This window comes from Herpailurus yagouaroundi, unplaced genomic scaffold (assembly GCF_014898765.1).
Source record: "Herpailurus yagouaroundi ecotype Mexico unplaced genomic scaffold, PumYag 202, whole genome shotgun sequence".
NCBI lineage: Eukaryota > Metazoa > Chordata > Mammalia > Carnivora > Felidae > Herpailurus > Herpailurus yagouaroundi.
This window is the reverse complement of record NW_024412433.1, coordinates 7,724,437-7,734,141: the sequence shown is the minus strand read 5'-3', so window position 1 is coordinate 7,734,141 and position 9,705 is coordinate 7,724,437. Positions and strand designations below refer to the sequence as shown.

The following is a 9,705-nucleotide window of genomic DNA, read 5'->3' as shown; positions in this document are numbered from 1 at the left end:
CTTCTTCTTCTTCTTCTTCTTCTTCTTCTTCTTCTTCTTCTTCTTCTTCTTTCCTGCACGGCACTTAATGACAGTACTTTTTATTTTCTGTCTCCTCCCCCACTAGAATATATAAGTGGGTAGGCATCTTTATTCTTAACTGTGACCCAAACACCTAAAACAGTAAGTAGATGCCCGGTAAATATTGAATGAAGGAATTTTGGCCTTCTTTCTCTTGACCTCTGCTACTTTCTTTCTATTGACGTTCCACTGGTTCTTACAACTTGGTTTTGTTCTTGACACAAAATAAGTGAAAATTATTATGAAAATAACTGCATTTTCACACAATTATAAACCATTTAGAACAAGAAAGAGATGGGTCTATTTCTTGGGAAAAGTTATGTTTGAAGGGCTGCGTGGTGAAAGAGGGAGCCAGCCAATTCTTTGTGGCTACAAGTAGCTGAACTATGGAGTTTTTCAGAATTAGATGTCAATTCAGCATGGGAAAGTACTTTCTGATAGAGCTCTCTAAATTGAATGGTCAGCCTAGTGAGGAAATAAACTTTACTGCCTCCATATCCTAGATTTTCAAGATGTGAGTTGATCTCTTTGATTGATTTTTGGTTTAGAGTCATGTGAGGGATAAAATTTGGACTAAGGTGACCTCTAAGGAACCTCCAGTTGTGAGGATTCTCTGATTCTGGTCTCTGAACCGATATGGAATAATTTCCAGGATTTATTGTTAAGTGCAAGAAAGCAGGCTGCAAAAGAGTTCATAGTATTCAGCTGTTTGTATAAGAACAAAGAAAAAATAAGGAAAAATAATATCAGAAAGGAAAGCAGAAACATCGAAAGGATAGACCAGGATATGGTGAAAATAGTTATCACCAGGGGATACGTGGAGAAAAGGTAGAAGGTAGAGAGGAGAGTAGGACTTTTGTGAGTACACTTGATCTTTGAACCATTTAAATGTTTTAAATGTTCAACAATCAAGTGAAATGAAATCCAAAAAGAGATAAAAACAAAACCTCTAAAATTGACATAAGACTAAGACAAGTGGTTCTAAATGTGTATTAAATGCATAGCATCACCACATACAGAGAAAAGAATTCAAATAACTTGTGGCACTGTACTTTTGAGCACTCTGTACTTTGAGTGGCTGTATTCTAAGGATAAAACTCCAAATAAATCTTAATAGACTCTTTGCGCTAGTGGCATTTGGATTATAATTCTGTAACTGTTTTGAATATTGAGGTCATTGGGAGCAAAGGTTCTCACTGGGAGAATGAAGGTATAAATGTGGAATGAGAGAAGATGAGGAAGAATGCTATAGTATTAGACATCAGTTGGAGTGTCAATATGAACTCATGATTTTTAAACAGTATGTTGGGTTCAACCCCATGAAGTTGCCAATTTTTAGGCCACAAATAGTCAGATATCAGCAGTTTCTCTGATTTAACTCAGTATTTTCTAGTTCTGCTCATTAAAAGGGCCTAGAAGCCGTGAGACCCCAGTAATAATGAACACAGCAGTCTGGTACCCTCTATCGGTTTCTAAGTATCATTCACTCCCTGCCACAAGGAATTAGGGCTCCTAAGGGAATTGGGTGATTATTAGTCTGGGACGGGAATGTATAAGGTGCGCCTAAAACATGCTGTGCCAAAAAGCAGAGAAGCACTCAAAGGTTTATTGGTTTATTTTTTTATTTGTTCATATTTATATATTTTGGGGAGAGCACAAGCAGGGGAGGGGCAATGAGAGGGAGACAGAGGATCCGAAGTGGGCTCTGTACTGACAGGCTGACAACCGTGAGCCCAACGTGGGGCTCAAACTCACAAACCATGAGATCATGACCTGAGCTTGAAGTTGGATGCTCAACGACCGAGCCACCCAGGTGCCCCAAAGCACTCAAAGATTTATTGTGGAGACATACCACAAGGACATGGGAGATCTTTTGAAAGAGCTCCCACTAACCTAATTTGGGACGATTTGAGTACCAGAAAGAATAGTAATGGTAGTATATAATAATACATTGAACTTCAAAAAAAAAAAAATCAGTGAATCTATAATAATGCTCAAAATAAAAACAAACTTTGGGGTGCTCACTTAGGCAGCACAATATGCTAAAATTGGAACAATACAGAGAAGATTAGCATGGCCCCTGCACAAGGATGAACGCAAATTCATGAAAAATGAACTTCGGGGGCACAGCAGGAAAAGTTCTTGGCAGAAGAGAGGCAACTAATAAATGTATTTATAGTATATGAAAAGCACCATTTTATAACTTGAAGAGTTACATTGATTCGGGCAAAAATTACCAGTGGATGCTAAAATCATTGCTTGAAAGGTTCTGTGAGAACAGGATATCCACATTATCTAGAAGCCTTATTCCACAGATTATTTGTTAAATACCAAGTAAAAGGTAACCTTAAGGTAGAAAGATCTGGCTATTAGCACCTTAACCAAGTAATCAAATATCGCAGCCTCACGGTTTTTGCCTTCTGAAGGAATGCTGGATGGAGTGCACACTATCACCTGTGCAGTATTCAAGCTAGAATATTTAGCCTGAGTCTCATCGAGACTTAAATCTTAACTTTCTGTTTGGGGTTGGGGGGAGGCGCCTGGGTGGCTCAGTCGGTTAAGCGTCCGACTTCAGCTCAGGTCATGATCTCACACTCTGTGAGATTAAGCCCTACGTTAGGCTCTGTGCTGATAGCTCACAGCCTGGAGCCTGCTTCGGATTCTGTGTCTCCCTCTCTCTCTGCCCCTCCTCTGCTTGCGCTCACTCGCTCTCTCTCTCTCAAAAATAAATAAAAACATTTACTTTCTGTTTAGGAAATTCAGAGAAGATTAATTCTACCACATTTTATTTCTTTCTGTCCCTTCCTTTCTTCACCTTCCATGAAGAAGCAAGCTGCTAAATCCAGAACATAAGACATTCTATAAGACATCTGGCTGGGAGTCTTCAAAAAAAGCAATGTTACATTAAAAAAAAGGATGGACTGTTTTACATTAAACAGACCAAAGAGACACAACCACCAAATACTAGGTATAAACTTTGATTAGATCCTAGATCAGGAGGAAAACAAAGAGCTAAAGAAACTTTTGGGGGACAGTTGAAGACATTTAAATATGATCTGTAAATTAGATGTAGGGAATTATTAGTCTTGTCTGTGGTAAAAATGTTGTGGTTCTGTAGAAGAATGCCCTTATTCTTACAAAATGCATGGTAAAGTGTGGAGGGGTAATCCTCTCTGCAACATAAGTTTAAATAGTTCAGATGGAAAAAAAAAATCTAGATGTATGAAGGTGGGGGTGGAGAGAGGAGAAAGTAAAGCAAATATGACAAAGTGTTGACATTTGATGAATCTTGATGAGAAGTATATGGGTGTTCGTTTTACCATTCTTTCAGCTCTCCTGTAAGTTTAACATGCTTCAAAATGGAAACTGAAGGGAAGAAAGTTAATTTTAGCACATTCTTTGAGTTGAATCCATGGCTTCCCTGGCCCATGCCATAATCCCTGGCTCCCACGGTTCCGGCCGGCCTTGTCCCATGGCCTCTGCTCCAGAGTGTCGGTTGTTGAAGTATAAAAAGAGGCACAGAATGATGAGAGGTTCCGTGGATAAGGGAGTGTAACAGGGAAGGCTGTTTCAGTTGGTTCTGATTCAGCCTCGTCCTATCTCTGTCCTTTAGAAAGTAACTTAATAACTATGTTCCCTTGGTCTGGAATTTTGCTAGAGCTTGAGGTAGATCTTCTGTGGACTGTAGATTAAAAAGCCATGGTCACGTAAAAAGAGCCTGCCCAGGCCATCACCTCATTTCTTCCTGCTCACTCTGTGGCCTCAAATATGTCACTTCGTCACTAATGGGGCAGAGAGGGACAGATGGACCAAGGTCTCTTTCTGCGTTAAATAGACCTTAGTCTTTTCCTGTTCTGAAAAATCTGGGATTTGTGTCAGACTTTTCAGCATCTGTTGTGGCGGTAGGGCTGCGTGAAAGAGTATTAGCATTTCCACAGCTGCCTTCAGAAAAAAATAAAAGGTCCGGGCCTGCTACACCAAGGGGGACAGACCTAGGTTTGGACAATGCTCTGGGTCGGCCCATCCTGAGGAGAGCCAGATTGAAATGGAAGATCATGAACTCAGCATCTGACGTGACTGGACCACCCAGCACCCATCTGGCTGGGCTCTCTACATGGCACTCCGTGGGTGAGCGCCCCAGCTATGTCGTTATGTTTCCTCCTATAGTTGACATGAGATTTGCTGGTTTCTGTATAGACTCTTGGTACCATCTCATCTAAGAAAGCGTTTGTGTAGAACTTTTATTCTTTAACCTCGTAAGATCATTTCTCAAAATTTTCCCGTTCCTTTCCACCCATTCGCCATCATCGACCCAGATCCTTCACAGCCGAATCGCTTGCTAGCAAGGAGGCACACAGAGTCACGGCAGAGGAGGGCCTCTATAAATGCTGTGAGTCTGGAGATGGTCCCTCAACTGCAGTTTGTAAAACACTGTTTTATGAGAAAAGAAGATGGGATGAAGACCGAAAAGGACACCCTCGGAAACAATAACACTGTGGTGTGACCACAGGGTTGCATGCCAGGAGGTCATGAGTTCTAATCCTAAATGTATTTCCCAAGATGCAGTGGCAAAGTTGAACGGAAAAGTGCTAAAGAGAGCCCTTTGGTCAATTTTTCATTCACTTATCCATCAACTATTCGTTGTATTTGTGTGCCTTCAGTGTGCTGGAGGAGATAGAGAGACAGACCCGTGCCAGAGCCAGACCTCGAGCAGCTCCCAGCTTTGTCACGGTGAGACAAGGCGACGCAGGGTCGGAGGAAGACCTGTCCCTAAGGACCCACCGGCATGCTGGGGACAATGGCCAGTGCCGTTGGAGAGGGGCAGATTGCAGGCGTGGGCAGCACCGCGGAGGAGAAGCACTGTCCACTCTGTGGAGCCACAGAGGTTGCCTGGAAAAAAGATGGCTTCATAGCCAGTCCTTTCAAAGCTAGGTAGGCCTTGGACGTTGGAGGTTGGCTGGGTGAATGTCCCATTTAGGAACAGCACAGTGTTTCAGAGACCAGAGGGTATAGAGGAAAGTTTGTCACGTAAGGTCCATGTCGGGACTGTGCAAACTGACTGGAAAAATACAGGTTGGGGCCTGATCCTGAAAGGCTTTGAATTCTAAGCTGAATTTCTCTTTTACTCAGGAAGGAGTTGATAAAGGTTCTTGACCAGACACATGCTTTGAGGTGATTAATCTGGCAACACCCATGACCTTAGGGAGAGCAGTTTCTGTGGCGTGGTAAGGGCCATGGCCCAAATCCAGCGAGGTGAATAGTGACGGCCTGGTGATAGAATGTTGCTGTGGAGACTAGACAGCTGCCCCCAGCCCCAGGGAGGTAGAGGTGCTGGTGCCTTGAGGAGGAAGGCGACGCAGGGTCGGAGGAAGAGTGTGTGAGTGACAGAGGAACAGAAATTCTTTCTATGGTTTTGTGATTTCCTGGGATTCTTGGCAAGGTCTTAAGGGATTAAAGAAGGCGTTTAGTTACTTTTCATGTGTTCTTTTCCTGGACCAGTGGCTTTGAGGAGGACAATCTTAGAAGTTTTCTGTCACTTGAAAAAGTTCTACTAAGCCCTTCAGTCACGTGCCTTCAGAAATTCTGGTTACATAACGTTGCTCTGAATTGGAGTCGCACTCTTTCCCTCCCCCACCTGGCACTCTATTTCCTGCGGGTCAGGGTTAGCTTCTTTCTAACCATTGTTGCGGAACTCTTTAAATATTTGGTCTCACAGGTTCTAAAAGCTGGCAGACCAGGCTGCTCCCTGCAGGTTGTGAGGCCAAAGCCTTCCAGAAGAGGAGCCAGTAAAATCCCAAGCATGTTAACAGAGTGTAACAGCTGCACAGGGCACCACCCCCGTGGGGCTGGGCTCCCAAGTGCTGAGGCCAGCAGCTCCCAGCCGCTGTGGCCCACAACCACAAGGAACCCTCACGCACCGCATCATGGCCGGTTCGTAATTGTGGCGATGACAACAGATTAAATCACTGGCTCTCGGCGCTGGGGTTTGTCAGGGTCACTCACTGTTCCCTTGCTTCTCCCAACTTTCCACAGTGAGAGAGCAAGTTTGGAGTCCCCTGCTACAGTACAAATACTTGTTGGGAGCTCGCCAGGTTTTGCTGTGTCTAGAAGTTCGTTCTCTTAGTAGCCCATATCGAAGGTCTTTCCTTCCACCATCCCCTTCAACGCGATCCTGAAAGGTTGTAACCCCTCGGTCTGCCTACGTACGTACTTACACCCTGCTTTTTTAAAAGAAGTGATTTAAGGTACCTAACAGGTACACATATAATGTAGTTAATTTTTTTTAGTTCAGATACAAGGCAAAAGGAATATATAAGTGGGATAATTAGTTGCAGCCAGGAGAAAGCTTAGTTCACAAAGTTCAGACTATAAATAAGATCCTTTTGAGGCAAGTCACCATAGTTTCCTGGGTCTCCGAGCAGCCCAAGCAAAGAGGGAAACTTAAAAGGATAAAATTCACGTCTGTAAAATACAAACAAACCATTAGCTCAGGAGGGCAGGAGTGGGTCCTTGCCGCATATAAACTTCCCCCAAAAGCACTCATAAAAGGGGCCACATGTTCGGATGGACAAGGCCCTCATCAGCTTCCCTGCAGTGAGTAGCATGGCCATTTTGTTGACTTCTTGCAGGCCTGGTGACAAGGCTCCATCTGGGGCAAGGACTCCCTCGAGGCCTGTGCGGCGTGCAGTTCATCACTTCTCAGAGGGTAGTCTCCTGAGGAAGATGTCAGATCTGGGAGATGATCTCCCACCAAAAAAAAGAAAAAAAAAAAAAAAAAAAAAGCCCAGACCACATAGACGTGACAAGAACTATGTGACAGCGGCATATTGAATGCTCTAAGAAGTCCCGCAATTAAGAAATTGGCCCAGCATTCCCCAAACTGATTTAATCATCAGACCTTTAAACAGACAAACAAAAAAAAAAAAACCCGTCGTTGGCACACTGGGGAACATTGATCCAACAGGGGTCAGCAGACTTTCTGTTAAGAGCCAGGTAGTGATGTTGAATATACAGTCTCTGACATAACTACTCAGCTCTGCCATTGTATCCAAAAAGCGTGGCTATGTTCCAGTAGAGCTTCACTTATGGATACTGAAATTTGAACTTCATACAGTTTTCCCATGTCATGAAATAATATTCTTTTGGGGTTCCCCCCCGAACCATTTAAAAGTGCACAAACCATTCTTATCTCACAGATCATTCAAAAACCAGGTGGCAGGCTCTTTTTGGTCTGTGGCTATAGTTTGCTGTCCCATGATCAAGGATAATGTTAGGGTGGTATGTCTTTCCAGCAAGCCTTCCTGACCACTGTTCCTCAGAGTTGTTTTAATTTAGACTTTTATGTCTCTGGTTTAGGAGCAGATTAAAAAAAATAATAAAACAGCAGTAGAGAGTTGGTTTGAGTGTTTACAGGCTATTCTAAGATTTCTCTCAGAAAGTTAGTGGGTCCTCTTAAACAAGACATTTACAAATTACAGTTGAAGCCCTAAAATTTTACTCTGTCGTATATGCCTGCATCAGTTTGACACTGAAATGTTTTAGGGGGCATTATTCGTTCATTCATTGAAATAAAAGTTAAAACACTGTGAGACATTTAATTTTAAGAAAACATAACTTCCTTTTCAGCAATCGAAGTAAACCAGTAAACTGTGGCCCCCCCACAAAGCTAACAGTGTTCTTTTTGATTTCTGACTAGAGGGACGTTCTTTCAGCTTCTTATGATGTCATTAAGGAAGGAGGATCAAAAGATTCCCGCCTCCAAGTCTGACATCTTACTTTCAGTTCCGCAAGTATTTGTTGAGTACTCAGTGTATATATAAAGCATTTCGCTAACTTTTATGGGGGATACAAAAGGAACAGCAAACAGACAGTTTCTTCTTTACCTTGTGATGCAAGTTCAAGATCCTTGCCAATTTAGAGCCCATTACTTTGGTGTCAGGATTAATTTCACCTCCCTGTCTCTTCTTGTTAGCAAGTATGCATTCATTCAACAAACACTTGTGAGTTACAGCCTCTGTATAGCCCTGGACATGGCCTTCAGGGGGCTTACTTTCCAGAGGATAGCTGGTGTTTCTCTTTTCATCTGGCACTGTGCCATAAGTCCATCTTTTATATGGTGGAACAGAAATTATTTCTTTGTATCCTGAGACCTCCACATTTATATCCTCCCCCGCCGCGGTGTGCGCTTCTTCTTGAACTACTTAGTGGGGAGAGTAGATGTCCCGATAAGCCACTCTTCCTGGGACTGTGCTCTCGATGCTCTAGTTCCTTCTACCTGAGTGGCACTCACCTCTCCCCACCCTCTTCTCTTAGTTACCAGTGAGTTCATGGTTTTACCTGATGCATAATTTTTAAGTTATTGACTGTATTTTGTAATACGAGTCTACAGGATTGCTAAACATCTTTATAAGCAGTATTATATATGCTTTTTTTTGATTGGAGATTACAGTGCTGATTTTTTCTATTTATAAAAATAATAGTTGCAGTGAAAATTTTGAAAAATATGGACAAGTATACAGGGGAAATAGTGAGTAATTCTAGCACCTGCTCATCAACTTTATTAATAAGGCATATTCTTTCCTTGATTCAAAAGTCATACTCAAAATTTTTAATTTTTGAATTAATGAACAGTAAAGTTGGCCTTTATTTGTTGTGCATTTATATGAATTTTAAGCCCTGTATGGATTCACATAATCACCATGACAGTCAAGATCCCAGAAAGCTCTGTTCCCCCAGAACAAGTACTCCCAGCCCCTGGCAACCACTGATCTGCTGTCATATAATTTTGTCGTTGTGACAGTGTCCTGGAAATGGAATTACATATCATATAAACTCATGAGAATGGCGTTTTGAACTTAGCATAGTAACTTTGAGATTCCTTCAAGTTACTACACGTACGAATAGTTTGTACCTTTTCATTGCTAAGTAGTAGTTATTCCCTTGTATAGCTATACCACATCTTGGCTATCTGTGTATTATTTTTAAGAGTCTCTCTCTCTCTCTGTCTCTCTCTCTCTCTCTCTTAAACATTTTGACATTTCTCAAATCCCAAAATACATTAAAATCAATGTTAATATGGTGGGGGTTTTTTGTTTCCCTAAAAACGTGCTGCTGAATTGCTGGTGCCTGTTACAGTCAATAGTGGCCTAGAATCAAGCTGCTGCGGGGTGAGCTGAGCGGTGGGAGGGATCACCGTGGGCTGTGAGCGTGGTCAGCCGTGAGGGAAAAGAGCAAGAAGGGGATGGAGGAAGGAAGGCCCTGAGAACTTCGCAGGCCAGCCCCCAGAGCCAGCTTTGCAGCCTCTCAGGGCTTTGAGGACATTTTGAGCAGAGGAGCGACCGACCGGAGGAAAGAGGTCTCTGCCACCCCAGCCGGTCTCATTGTGGTGGGTAGAGGATGCTCCCGTCGCTAGTGCTGATGCCTCCGGAAGAGACCGGCACGCAGCAGCAGCCCTGCTAGTACTAGAGGACGCGAGGGCAGAGCGTGGGAAGAGTCCAGAGACAGCAGAGGGCGCCAGCTGGAGAGCCTTGTGGGAGGGGCGGGTACTTCCTGTACCCCAGCCCCCGGGCCAGTGCCCCGGGGGGGGGGGGGGGGGGGGGGGGGGAAGGGAGGCCGAAGACACAGACGCGGAGGGTGAGGGGGAAG

At 43.5% G+C, this 9,705-nt stretch overlaps 1 protein-coding gene and 1 non-coding gene across 6 annotated transcripts in view; both read left to right on the top strand.

The window, feature by feature from the left end:
* DIS3L2 (DIS3 like 3'-5' exoribonuclease 2) overlaps positions 1-9,705 on the top strand; it is a 354,030-nt gene that overhangs the window by 203,607 nt on the left and 140,718 nt on the right. The gene's annotated exons all lie outside the window — the stretch shown is intronic.
* On the top strand, positions 2,078-2,179 carry LOC121014527 (U6 spliceosomal RNA). Its single transcript, XR_005783260.1, has one exon. It is a non-coding gene; the product is annotated as a U6 spliceosomal RNA (small nuclear RNA).